General features: G+C 38.5%; 1 protein-coding gene across 6 annotated transcripts in view; it reads left to right on the forward strand.

The window, feature by feature from the left end:
* The window catches only part of SPSB4 (splA/ryanodine receptor domain and SOCS box containing 4), a 143,388-nt gene that overhangs the window by 37,669 nt on the left and 91,843 nt on the right, over positions 1-13,876 (forward strand). Inside the window, exon 1 of one of the 6 annotated variants that reach the window (XM_083849270.1) lies at positions 1,213-1,230. The exons of the other annotated variants lie outside the window; for them this stretch is intronic. The gene's annotated coding sequence lies outside the window, so the exon portion shown is untranslated. Of the gene's footprint in view, positions 1-1,212; positions 1,231-13,876 lie in introns of those variants that run through there. 6 annotated transcript variants of the gene reach the window in all.

The following is a 13,876-nucleotide window of genomic DNA, read 5'->3' on the forward strand; positions in this document are numbered from 1 at the left end:
TGGATTACAGCCATTTGGCATGTTTTTCTCAGTTGTGCAATGTCATGTAGTACAGTAGCTGGATGATTTTACCATATTGGGAAGCTATGTAAATACTTGAAAGCTTTCATGTAGTCACTTCAGTCTTTTCAGCTTCTCAGGAAATAGTTCTATTTTTGAGTATTCCAGTGTAACCAGTGTCTGTGAAAACCATTAAGGAGCAGTGAGCTCTCTGGGTTATGGATTTCTGTTCCTTAGTATCTGCAAAGGAGTTTGTGCATTTTGGGACAGTTTCTGAGGACTGATTTATTTGGGGAAATGAATGTTCCATAGGTTGAGGGAGAAATTATGCTGTATTCATGCTGTTGTACATAGTTTCTATCTTTAGCCTTCTACTTTGGGCTCTAAGAATTCCTGTGTAACTAAAAGACAGACATAGGTAACCCCAGCAGGTGGTTTTTAGCATAGCTGTAATTATAAAAGAACTCAGTTCTCTGAGGGATTGTGCCTGTGTCCATATCGGAGACACCCTACATATGTCTTGGGGTGGGGCAGTAAGGAGAGGAGACTCCTAACTTAGGTACGTAAAGTTAAATGTCTGGAATAAGTACTGTAAATATTGTGCTTTGTGTAGGGCATGTTAAATGACATTAAATCATGTTTAAAGAACAATCTCTGTCAGTAAAAATGTTCCTCATGGCAAACTTGCCACTCATTTCAAAGTGAGCCTGCTTATAAAACAAGTGCAGGTATAATTAAGGAAACTGTTTTAAAAATACCTTGCCTGACAGATAGCATTAATTGTATAAAGTTTTATCAAAATTTGAGAAAATTTTACAGGGGAAACTTGACTGGGCATCAATGTAGGGTTGTGGGACAGATTCATGAAAATTCATGGGAGTCTAATTTTTTAAATTTAGAAACAAAACTTAAAATAACAGATCCTAATCCAAGGAGGTTTTCCAGTGTATTACTAAAAATAATTTGTTTCAAAGTGTGTTTCAAGGTGGGTTCACTAGAGCACTGAATAGTTTTAATTGGTCCTTTTTGCTTTGCTATAAGGAGGTGTACGTGGTTAAAGAGTTGCAGTTAACTGATACATTAAGAATTGCTTTATTGCAGAGAGAACCTAATTGTGCGCTTGAACAATTTCCTTATTTAGAGCAGAACTTTACTTTTGCAGAAGTTATAGAAGAGGCTGGAGGGACAGTCTATAAAGGAAACTGGGAGAGCTTCCTCTGGGTTGTTTTGGTAAGATGTTTTTTCCCTTATAAGACTTATTCATCTCTGTTGGCTTGAGGTCAGCCAGTGACTTTCCTGGCTCACTTGAAGCACAGCAGAAACGAGAACACATTTCTTGAAATGTCTTTGTTGTCTGTTGCCCTTGGAACTGGTCCTTAAAAAGGTTTTTGTCCTTGAAAGCGTGGAGGAGCAGCATTCTACCTCAGCTAAATTTTCACTAGATTCATAGTTTCTAGAACGGGGGACTGCATAAGTTCCTTATGCTCCCCAAAGATTTCTTTCTCATCTCTCCACTCCTTTGCTGACCTTGCAGAGGTATTTTGGCTGGAGCTAGAGCTGCAGTAGTGATGGCTGACACACGTTAATGGAAGGGAGGGAGATAGAAGCCTGAACTACACATCTATTAAAGCTGTCCTTCAGTATTTGCCAACCTTATTTCTACTGGAGTTTTACATTAAATAAGACTTCAGTACATTGTCTTGAAGATTAGATAATCCTGTCATTGTATTATTGCTGTTTACTAATGCAATTTGCAGGTATTAATTGCTTTTTATATATATATATTTTAAAAGTACATTGTCTTGAAGATTAGATAATCCTATCATTGCAGTATTGCTGTTTACTAATGCAATTTGCAGGTATTAATCACTTTAAAAAACAATAATAGAATTTCCATACTAGCTCACTTTCAAAAGCATCTGTCCCTGAGCTATACCTTTATAGCAATGTCATGCTGAATGTAGCTGTCTGTGTAGTTCTGCTAGGTTTGAAAAGTCCACCATTGAACTGAAAAGGCCTAAAGGGACCTGAAAATGGAGCTGTAAATCATCTTTGTAACATCTTCTAGGTACCTGGAGTGAATCTTGCTTTTCAAATTTTTGTGTTCTCAAAGTAACACTACTTCAAATTTTTAGTTCATTTGTTGGCAGCATGAATTAATGTTATCAGTCAGTCTTCCTCTAGGTAGTAATTTTCTAGAGACTGCATTTTGCTGTGATGTAATGAAAATAAAGTTGATGACTTATTTGGTTAAATGATGGTGAAGATTTTATGTATGTAGTTTAGCTTTTATTCTATTTTTCATGTCTGAAATTGGTTATGAGTTATACATATTATGTTTTTTAATTATTTCCCATCAGCATTGCAAGCTACATGTCTCATGGTCTCAATGTTATATAATTCAGATCTTATTAATAAATAGGATCTTAAAATTGTTTAATTCAAATTTTGATAGCTGTGTTTAACATCTTCATTTTAGTAACTTCATAAGGAGATTTTCTTTTACTGAGGAATCAAAAAGTATCTGTTACTTTCTTGGCAAACAGTCTGTTTGAATTTGGCATCATTCTTTAGCTAGAATTTTACAGGGTGTTATTTTTTTGTTCTGAAGACGTATATATATATATTTTGTATGAGGAGAAATGTCAGCAATTTTTTTTTCTTCCTGTAGTGAAAATCTGTCAATATATGTATTTTTTTTAACATTTAGAAACATTGGTTGAACTGTATTTAAGTTTTTCAATCATTTGGATCCACTATCAGAAAAGAACTGAGAACATTCTCAAAAGTTCTTTATTCAAAGTTGAGTGAAACTACCTAGCAGTTCAGAGAGAAAAGCATTCACACAGAACCATGTCTCAATAGCAAGATTTCAAATGTTTCAAAAGAAAAAAAAAAAAAAAAGCCAACAACCCACAATTATATAAATAATAAAGCAGGCACCTGCTCCTTAAAAATCCAAAGCAAAGAAAATCCAAGAAAACCCTGCAAAAAAAAACCAAATTCAGAAACCTGCTGTTTGGAAGAAAATGAATTACTGCCTTAAGAGTTTGCTTAAGTAAAAGCTCACCAGTTGAAAAAATATAGTTATGTTTATAGTGTTTGCTTTAAACAGATGTCCTTTGGTGAGTACCTCTTTTACTGAACATGCTTTTTGTTGTTTTAGTTTTTCTGTAGCATCCTTTCATCTTCTAGATTTTGAATACATTTTGACAGTATGATATATGGTTTTGACAAAAAAAAACCAACAACAAAAAAACATCCCTATGCATCTTGTATGTGAGATTCTTTTTTAACCTAAGAAAATTGTAAAGGATCTTGTCAAAGTTGACTTCTTTGTGTTGATCTAAAGGGTTTGAGTTAAAAGCTTTCTGAAGTGTGTTAGTAATTTATATGGACGGCAGATCAGAGCTATATAATAAATACTTAGCTGAAGGTATATAGCTTCTAAAAGCCTGTTATCTTGTCCATTAAATAACTAAAAAAAAAAAAAAAAAAGAAAAGCTTCTTTTAAAGCTTATGGTAATATTGTGGTATGATTAAGGGAAGTTCGAATTAAACTTCATTTATTTGCCAATGCGAATGTTATTTTGGCAACATACTATTTAACTCCATCTCTGAATCGAGCTTTCTGCATTGTAGTAATATTATTAGTTTAATGATATAGCTGCTGACTTGCAAGTTAACTAACATGCAATTACAAAGCTTCCCGAGCAGCCCGCTCCTCATCTCAGCTCCCTTGTGAGAGGCCTCCATGGCCGACTGCCCCAGCCGTGGCTGACGCTCTGTGCTCATGGTTCACCTCAGCATCCCAAGGGAGAGGGAGGCGTGTGTTCCTCAGCTATTTCTGGAGGGAAGGATGGAATACTCTGCTCCTTCTCTGTTATATCAGGTTGTAACAGGGAACACCGATGGGCTAAAACTGACAGCAACAGAGGAGTCTTCCTCTATCCCCACCTGCCCTGCGCCATTTCCTCCTTTGCATGCTGAAGACCCAGCTTACCCTTTCTCTGTGTTATGCAGGTGGAAAGCAATGACGTTACTCATTCCTTGTCTGTAGGAAAAGGTGCTGGCGAGTGCAGCCCCATGCTCCTCTCACCTGCCTGACCAACGCAGCACTTGCGGCAAGTCTGGCAGGGCTGGTTCTCCTTCCTGCTCTGCTGTCGCTGGGCCAGTGGAACTGAGGAGCTGCGCTGAGTTGCTGAAGCCCTGCAGGGGTTAGTGTCTCGCTGAAGCAGGGTGTCTGCATCCAGGTGTGCCAGCTCCTGCTGGAGGTATCTTGAGGTTCTGGTGAGCTTGGGCCCAGGAAACCCTGAGGGTTTCCAGGATGTGCTGCTGGGACAATCCCTCAAGCTGTCTCTGTATCTACTGCTATGCTGCCGAGCGTGGCTATTTCAAGTCATACTCAAACATGAGCTGATTTTTTTTTTTTGGGATAATGTAGCTATGTAGTAAACCACTGAACATCACCTGAGATTTAGAATTTACAGAGATTCTCTAATTTTGTATTTTGGGATTGGACTGGTTGCTACAGGATATGAGAGGGAAAAAATTTGTTTGAACCCTCCTTTCAGAGGTTGTGTTCAGAATGGGCTTCCTCCCTCAGAACAGAGTAGAAACAAAGGGATTCTGGCTCCCTCGGTATGTCATTCTCAAAGCTACACGTTGCCATTAACAGAATATAGGTGCTTAACACGAAGATTCAGAAGAAATTTCACATAGGATAGATTCCTGACCCTTGCCTTTAAACGAAAGAAAGCTCTTGCAGTAGAAGATGTCAGAAGTTAAGTGCTAATTTAAGGCTAAGATTTAGTTTCCTAACCCACTAATGAAATAGTTATCTTTAATGCTCTCTGCTCTGTGAAAAATCTGACAAAAGTAGCTAAGCGTATGATCTCCAGTAACATACTGGATGTGTAATTTTGATTTGGCTGATGCTGATGGTGTTCTATCTACTGTGAAAACAAGGAGAGGTGACAAGGTGACAATCTTTCCTTCCATTTTCCTGAATGAAGAGGATATTTTTAACACGTGTTTCATAATAAGCCTTTTAGGTCCATTGTCTTTTCTCATCAAATGTTCAGTCGTGCTTTTTTATGTCTGAAATAGTTTGCATCTTTTAGTTTGCGAGGAAAGCAACTGCCTGTACAGAGGGGATATGAAAACATCCTTCTGGCAAAAATGTTCTAGAAATTGGGCTTAACACAGGAAAGTGCATTTTTGTGTGTGTGTGCTGGGATATATTTAAATATACACATATATATATATATTTAAAGACCGTCAATGATGTACATATGTGCTTTGAAAGGTCTGCTGGTTTATTTTACAGCTGTACAGCTGTTTTACAGCTCGATGTGTAGCTACCGTGAGAGACGAGCGTGGCCTTGGTGGCTGAGAGGGGCCTGTCGGACCTGGGCAGTACTGGACAGAACCAGTTAGCACTGAATTGTAACTTGCTCTGCTTAGATGGAATGAAATGAACCTTTGGGAGTATAGTAGCACTTTTGTGCTGAGGTTTTTTGTATATGGTACCATATAGGTTTCTAATAAAACAGAGAGGGAGCCTATAAGTAGTATCAATTATCTCAATTATCCACAAATATGTTGCCAAGTGAGCTTGTTTGCTTTTTTTTTGTTTGTTTTGTTTTTAGAAGGAGATTCTGACGAGTTTTAGTATTCTGCATGTCTTCAAGAAAGGTTTTATTGTTCTGGCAAGCTACAGTCATGGGCGATGGTTTGAATAAGCTATTATTATCAGTTAGCTTTCTGAACTCAGACAATTAAAACCACAAGTTTTCTCTTACATTTTCATTTTTTCTTTCTTGTCTAAAGCCCAGTTCTGTCATATGATAGAACTGGGAAGAAGTTTCTGTTCAAACATAACCATGTTTCTTAACAGAACAATCTGCAAATGAAGATATTAAATGTTGCATCTCATAATATATGGAATGCATAAGATTAAAAAGTAAAAAACCATTTCATAATGTATTTTGGAGTATATGCTTGGGGTATAGTTCATTTACAAAGCTCAACAGTAACTAATTTGTTTCCACTGAAGTCTTTTCATAGCTGAAGAAGATGTCTTCCTCCAAAAACAAACATAACAGCTGAAAGGTACCAACTACCAGAATACCATTCAATTATAATTTTATACATGAAATAGATAATCTTCCAAAGGAAAGGAGGTCTTGGCATTTCCAATTGCATGTACTGGCTATGCTTCCTGGTGTCACTGACCTTGGTGTGTGACAGCACTTTTTCCAAACAAGCAGTTCTTGTGTTAAAATGTTTGGATCATGGCATCCAGGAAGAAATCAATTAGAGGTGAAATCACGTGGAGGTAGGAATGCTGTGTTACCATGTGTTGATCTAATTAGCTGGCAAAAATTAAGAAAATTAGAGCTTACGAAGTCATTGTTAAATGTCCAGCACAGAAAAATGTTATTTTTTCCTCTCTCCTCAGTCTCCATTAAATGTCCTTAGCTCTAGTGAATTCAAAGAAACTCAGGCTATTAATCAGCTTGCAGGATGGTGTTTGAAGCATGATGGTGTTTCTCTCAAGCTAAATGCCCGCTAAAATTTGGGAAGTGAGCTCACCTGAGAGACAACATATACACTAGTAATAACTCCTAAGTAAAATAGGTGGAGAGGAGATCCTGCCTAGCTCTCATCTACATCAGTATGAACAGTAATATGTAGCTTATGACTTCATGTTATCCAAAATTGGAGAAAGGAAACGGGAGGAAAAAAATAAAAAGAGCACACCTCCAGCTGTGTGCACATGTTCATTTTCAATTTTGAGGATTGGAGTACTGTGACAGAGATATAAAAGAAATGTTGGGCCTCAAGGTATAGAGTTTTTTACGTCAAAATGGCTTTGTTTGTTGTAACAAATGGGACTATATATTAGTCCTGAACAGCTTGTCCCTCTTTTCCTAAATAAAATTACATAGGTTAGATTGATTACATTTTTACATCTCTAAATATGCATTGTCTTCTCTGCACTGATACAGCAGTGGGATGTTTCTAGATTTGCTCATCTCAGTCTAGCTGCAAATAATTCACATGCTTCCTCAATATTAGCTCTCCTGGCTTTATCCTTCCTCCTTATTGCTCTGTGACCTGCTGTACTTGTCTGAGCAGCTGTTACTACTGCACTACCTTTTCCCCCATCTGGAAGGCAGATGGACTAATCCTCAAAGAGCCAGTATTTGTTCATGGATCAGTTTTCAGAGAGTCTGAAGTGAACAACTGACAGCCTTCCCAAAGATGCTGAACATGTCCATGCCTGGGCAATGTTCTGCAAAACCAGAGAAGTCTTTCAAGAATGTAAATATATTTAAGTGTGTGCGTGCACATTTGTGTGTCTATATACAAACAGGAACAGGACGACAGACCATGGATTTTTTTTTTTTAAATTAGAAGATTATTTTGTACACACCTTTATGCAAGTCTCTGCATTTTTAAATTTCATTCTATTTTAAAGAGAAAATATTACAAACAGAAAAAGGAAGGACTCTTTTCTTAGACAACAGCAACTGCAGTAGTGAAAGTGTTTTACAAATTCAGCAAGGATTGTGTCCATATCAGAAGACTGAAGCTTGTCTGTATTAACCTATAATTTGCTATTTTTCAGTTTTTCTACTGGTATCCTGCTTTTTATTTAAATATTTGGGCTTTGTTGCCAGGAGAGTCACTATATCTTTGCTGTTTAAATGCAAAATAAAACTATCTTATCTCCTCTTTTCAGAAACTTTGGAAAAGTGCAAGATGAGCTAAAAGTACATTTAATCTTTCAGAGTTTTGTTAGCAGTGGGATGTATGCCATAGTATATCTGGTATCACGTAAACTGTGTATACACTGCCATACGGAAAACCTCTGTCCAAGAGTAACTTGTTTCTTTATGCGTCCTATTTTTAAAACAATTGTAACTTATTAGATGGAAAAATAAGTGAATAATGGTTTTCAGGTATATCTTGTGTGAGTTAAATTATGAAGTCATTTTCTTTGTCTGCTCAGACCTTGAGTTTCTTTTCTAAAAGGCAGCCAGTGGGATGTGCATCCCCGACCGACGATTACGCCGTGCTGGTATCTCTATGGCAGTAGGCGTTGATTTCCTATGCAGGGACCCGCGCGTGGTCCCGGTTAGCATAGGTAATGCTTCAGGGGGAAGATCAATGGTGAATCTGTGTGTACCGTGGATTACTAGAAAGTGGGCCTGTAGGTGTGAGAGTGCCATAAAGAAAAGGACACACTCTCACTTCACGACATGCGCTGCCACAAGATCTGTACCACGTTGTCGCTGCGGAGTGGAACTGGTTGCTTGTATAAACTGGCCCGTGCGCATTGTGTGCTTTTCACCTTTGTTCGCCATCTGTCCTTGCTGGAGCTGGCGTCTGCCATCTGAGGGCTGCCTCCCTGATGCTTAATTCTCTGATTAGATGCTTATGGAACCCTCAAAAAAGCATGAAACCAAAGACAACTGGGTGTCTTTGTGTGGTACACACTTCCATATCCCCATGGCGCTTTTGTGCGTGCACCCTTACGAACAGCCTTTTGTGTGTCCAGACCCCAGATGGTTGCCTGCAGTCACAGCCTTTAGTAGAAGAATCATATTCAAATTGTCTAATGGATAATAAACTGTACTGACTTTGCTTTTGATGTGAATGGATGTTTTCAAGTTGAAGAAACAAAAGATCTCCTGGGGAAAACTGCCAAAGATATGTATCATTGTAAATCTCGAAGGGGGTGGGGGACAAGCTGAATAAATTACAACTGCTTAGTGGGTTTGCTGAGAAAACAAGCAGAGCAAAGTTAAAAACCAAAACCCAGAAAGTAAGATATAATTAGCAGAATCTCTCTTAAATCCTGTTGTCTAAATTATTGCACCTAAGCAATTAACTCAGACTTTTTGCCTGTGTGTTTTGAATTCACACAGGCCATATGTGATGCCTGGAATGCTTAGCGATGTAATTTTACTGAAATGAAATGCTTTCAAGACAAAGACTTCACAGTTGCAAGAGTATTCCCAGAAATTTGCAATAGCTGAAAACCTTTGAGGCTCTCTCCCCTCCCCTCTGCCCTTCAAGTCAGGGAACTGAAATATGTGACATATTCTAAGAGTTTCAGATGGAGCTTCCTGGAGTTTCAGATGTTGGTAATCAGTCTGAGCAGAAAGAGAGTCCAAATGGATATTAATCAAGCTTAAGTGATATCTTTGAATAAGTATTCCAGGGCTGGGAAGACAAAGGGTTCAGTAGCCTATTTTAAAAAAAAAAAAAAAGATGAAAAAATATATAAATGTTAATATTTTCTAGCTCTGAGGCACATTGCTAAAACATGATACTTTTCTAACAAGACAACTGTTGTTTTTGTGGAAGTAGCAATTGACACAGGATTTTTTTTTCAACTTAGAAACAGTAGAACTTGTAGATACATCTAATATTTCACGAATATTAGCAATATATAACAAAGTTGAATGTCTAGAATATACTGGGTAACAGTAGTAATGTATTTATATAGGGTAGATGTGAATAAATCTGTCTTTGATATGGTATAGCTTCCAGAAGTTTTAGAAAATGTGGTTACTAAATGTGGAAAGTTTTTAGAAAAAGTGGTTATTGTGTGAGATACAGATACAAGATTTTCTGACATGCATCATGTGGAAATGTGGGTGACACATCTACCTATATCAGCGCCTCATGACGGATATGTGAATATTTGAGATAATATCTAATATGCTATGGATCTGCACTCTATAGTTCCCTGTGATCCAAAGTATGCATCTTTTGGTTTTCCATAAGTAATTATTTCGGGATGTTGTATTAACATTAAAAGATAGGAGAGAAAGATCACCGCAGCTACTTCTTGCTAACTGTAAGGTCAAAGCTTTTCCCATAGGAGACCATAAAGACCTATTTTCTCACTTGACTGGTTCAGCGGACAAGTACAGCTATTATCAAAAGCATCAATAACATCTGAGCTGAGTTTCCTTTGCATATGTAGTTGCTGATGTAGCAGAACATATACACAGTGACGGAGTAACTCAGGGAGTTTGGATCAGTCATGATTCAGCTTAAATCAAGCTAAAATGATACTGATGCAGTGAGGAGACTCTACTGAGGAGCCCCTTGGACCTCAGTTCATCCATTTGCAAAAACCAAAACACACAACACATTATGTACTGTAACATCAGCAGTCTTGTATACTAACTTGATTTTAGATGTTCCTGTGACAGCCACTGTCCCAGACTCCATATCCATCTCTTCTACTGAAATTTTTGTGCTTGATTTCAAATGGACTTTTTAATAGCTGCATGTGTTTGCTGTAACGTACTCTGGAAAGTGCTATACAGTAATACCACTTGAAAATTAGTGCAAAATATGATTGCATGCACTAGTAGATTTCAAAGCTTAGACTACAGTGCCAGAGGAGTTTAGTGATGCAAACTAGCTGCTAGTCAGTTTCAGTTGGGGTTTGTGACATTGCAATGACTTTAAAGGGTTCAATGTAGTTTCAAAGCAAGTTCAAGGAACCCACCTCTTTGTACTGGCCTGCAGCAGCTGGTGGAGGTGGGCTCTCGATGTCCCAAACAGGAACTGCCTCCTCAGAGATCCTTCTCAGAGGCTGCTTCTGCATTGGAATTTAACCACTACAATTTGCCCTTTTGGTCTTGCACAACCCGGAATAAGTAAGTAGAATGAATTTTGGATTGTTCTCATTATTGTAACTACTGCCATTGTTTATCACTTGATTCTTTTGTGTCTTCTGAAATGTGTCTACCTTGTTTACAGCTGGCACAGGACAAGTAGTCATCACTGTTTAAGAAAAAACCTTCCTTTTGACTGTCTTGCTTCTGTTTTGATGGAAACTTATGGCTGCCTATGTCCAACTAAATTTTACATGATGTAAAGACTTGAATACCAACTCCACAGAGAAATCAGTTACTTCAGACAGTCCTTGAGACTATGAGCTCTGAAGATAATACATGAACAAAAAAAAGGGGGAGGGGGGATTAAGCTGCTTTCTTATTACCTGCAAGTATTATGCTTGTGTAGTCTAAGAGTAGTTTTTTTTTTTTTTTTTTAAATCTGATGAGTTTGGGAAAGAGACGACTATATGAGGTATACAGTTATCTATGAAAATACATTTGAGAGCACAGGTGGCTCTGCTTTTGGATAGACTGATTTTTGACATTTTAAAATAAGCTACTTTTGCAATGTTAAGTGTTTCTGAATGTTACCCTTATTTCTCAGATGGGGCATGCAGGATCTTTATCCTCTGTTTAGAATCTTCATCCTCTATTTAGAATCTTTGAACTAAAGATACATTTATGTAAGTGTTGATTTCCTAATCTCTGTGGGTTTTCATCGTTGTGGTTGTACCAGATTGTACTCTGAGAAGTAAATTCTAACTTCTGCCCAATGACCTAGGAGTGCAGATCTCAGACTAACATCTTTTCATGTGGATATCTAAAATCTGTGAAAACAGTTATTCATCATAATTCTCAACTTTTGCTCCATTGTAAGAATGATGATTCTAGTATTGCCATACCTAAGGAGCTGTTAGAAATATCATGGGTTGTTTAAGCATCTTAAATGGCAAATGTGATGCAATGAAACAGTTCTTGTAATTCATAAATCTCAGGTCTGTGCTTTTTGCTCTCTTGTGGACTCAGAGAGGGCCTTTGCCCATGCTGTTCCTTCTGCTGGTAACGCTGTGTGTGTGGCCTTGCTCAGCTCTCCCTTCTTCCCTTCTCTGGAGGTTGCCTAAAACCCTGACCTGCATTTAGGCCTGCATCCAAACAGGAAAAACTACTTGGATATTGAAATGTGTGACACGGAGCAGTGCCTTTGTTGTAGCTCACTCTGCCTGTGCTGCAAGGCCGCCCTGACCTGCGAGCTGGGCTGTTGGCAGAGCCAGCACCTGGAGCAGCCATTGCCATCCCAAGTGTAGCAATGCCCAGAAAATCACAGTAAATCAGCTTGTTATTTCGTGAGATTGTAGGGTCAGGACTCAGTGGTTATTATATGTGTGTAGGAAATGTTTCCTAATTATTTTTGGGTGAAGTTGAGGGTGGATGAAGCATGGTGAACCATGCTGTAGGAGTGGAACTCAACATGAAGGTAAGCGTGTATGGGAAGAGCAAAGTTGGGCAGTTCACTCTTTGTGGTCTGTATGCCAAGCTCCAATGCCAAGATACACCTTCAAATTGTGATTCTCGTGTATGATGTAAAGAGAAAGCAAAATGTTGCTTTCTCTCATCTAAATGGACTTTATTTTTTTATTAACTGCACTTACTCCTTCCTGGGCAGCAGTGGCCAGCTTTTACTCTGAAATGCCTGCCCAGCAATTCCAAGCAGACTGGAGAGGCAAAAGGTTCCTCACCTGCACCTCACCACCTCACAGTGCTGTTTCCAGACATTCTGGGAAATCATGCATATTATTCTTAAGCTTTAATCAGCCATGTATATTATTCTTATGCTTTTCTTTCTGACTGTGATTTTTATTTTGTGAGGTAAATCAAACAAGTGGAAGGTGTGGGTAATGTCAGTAAGGCACGATGTTTATGGCACACTCTGGATCCTGTCCTTTGTGCCGCACAGCTCCAGGAACTGCACCAAAGGGTTGATTTTGTTGATTTTATGCTTCACAGAGTTTATCTTGGAAGGTTCATAATGCTGTTAATACAAACCTGTGCCTCTTCTTCTCCTCCCCATTACTGTATGAGATCAGCTCAAAAGAACCTGCCATGCCTATACTGTGTTCTAACGCTTTTAAAATCATGTTAGTATTTTAAAATGTGATTATTTCCTATTGTTTTAATGAACCTCGTAGAGAGGTGTATATATACATTCTTGTCTGTATAAGAGTAGCACATTCTAGCCTTCATTAATCAAAATGACACTTTCTCCACCCTCAATTGTTTTCACATTTGCACATGAAGTGTGTTCCCAAACTCGGTTCTGCCCGATTGATCTTTTCATTGTTCAATTTTCAGACCTAGGTGTCTAAAGCTAGCTGGAAAGATACAAAGGTTGACTTCTAATGTGATTTCTTTAATCTCCTTTTGTAGAATTAGTATTCCAAACTATGTAGAAAGACTTTCCAAATTTGCTTTTTGCATTGAGCTTGGCACAGACGCGAAGGACCGCATCCCATCTTACGCTGAAAAACTTACTGCTAACTGCCAAAAAAAGTGTTAGGAGACACTGCTGCACTGAGGAAGTGTTTAAGAGAAATAAGTCTGTAAAAATCTGAGGAGAAGAAAGCAAAACATTCGTCAAGGCACAGGCTTGCCCCCCTTACAAACATAGCCCGTTCTCGGGCTTCTCTCCCATGTGATAGCCATGGCGTAGCTGCTAGCTCAAATCCAAGAGAAGCGTGGGATTTAAATTCAGTAACTTGACCACTAGGAAAGAAGAGCGAAGACTACATGTTCCAAGATTTCCAACCGCGTGTATGTAAACCAAAGCACGACTGCCTGAGGGTATGTGAAGCAGTAGAAAGCCTTTCCTAGGCTTAAGGAACTTTGGAACATACAGAAAAGTCATGTCCATCCCTTCTTTTCTGTTTAACGTACAGGATGTGTTGGTGTTATCCAACACCAACATATATGTGTTGGTGTTATACAGGATGTGTTGGTGTTATCCCAACACATCCTGTCGGTGCTTTTCCTGCCCCTGGCACTCGTGTGAAGCACATGGTTATTTTACCTACAGCTTCCACTGAGGGGATCTTGACTGAAGGCTCACAGAATTTGCAGCTCTAAGGACTGAGAGAATCTCCTCAGCATTTTTTATGGTGTAGGCATGGGTGTTTCTCCTGTCCTGTCAAGTTTCTTGAACTTGTTAAAGTCTGAAGACTTCAAGTAAA

This window comes from Anser anser, assembly GCF_964211835.1.
Source record: "Anser anser genome assembly, chromosome: 9".
Taxonomy (NCBI): Eukaryota; Metazoa; Chordata; class Aves; order Anseriformes; family Anatidae; genus Anser; species Anser anser.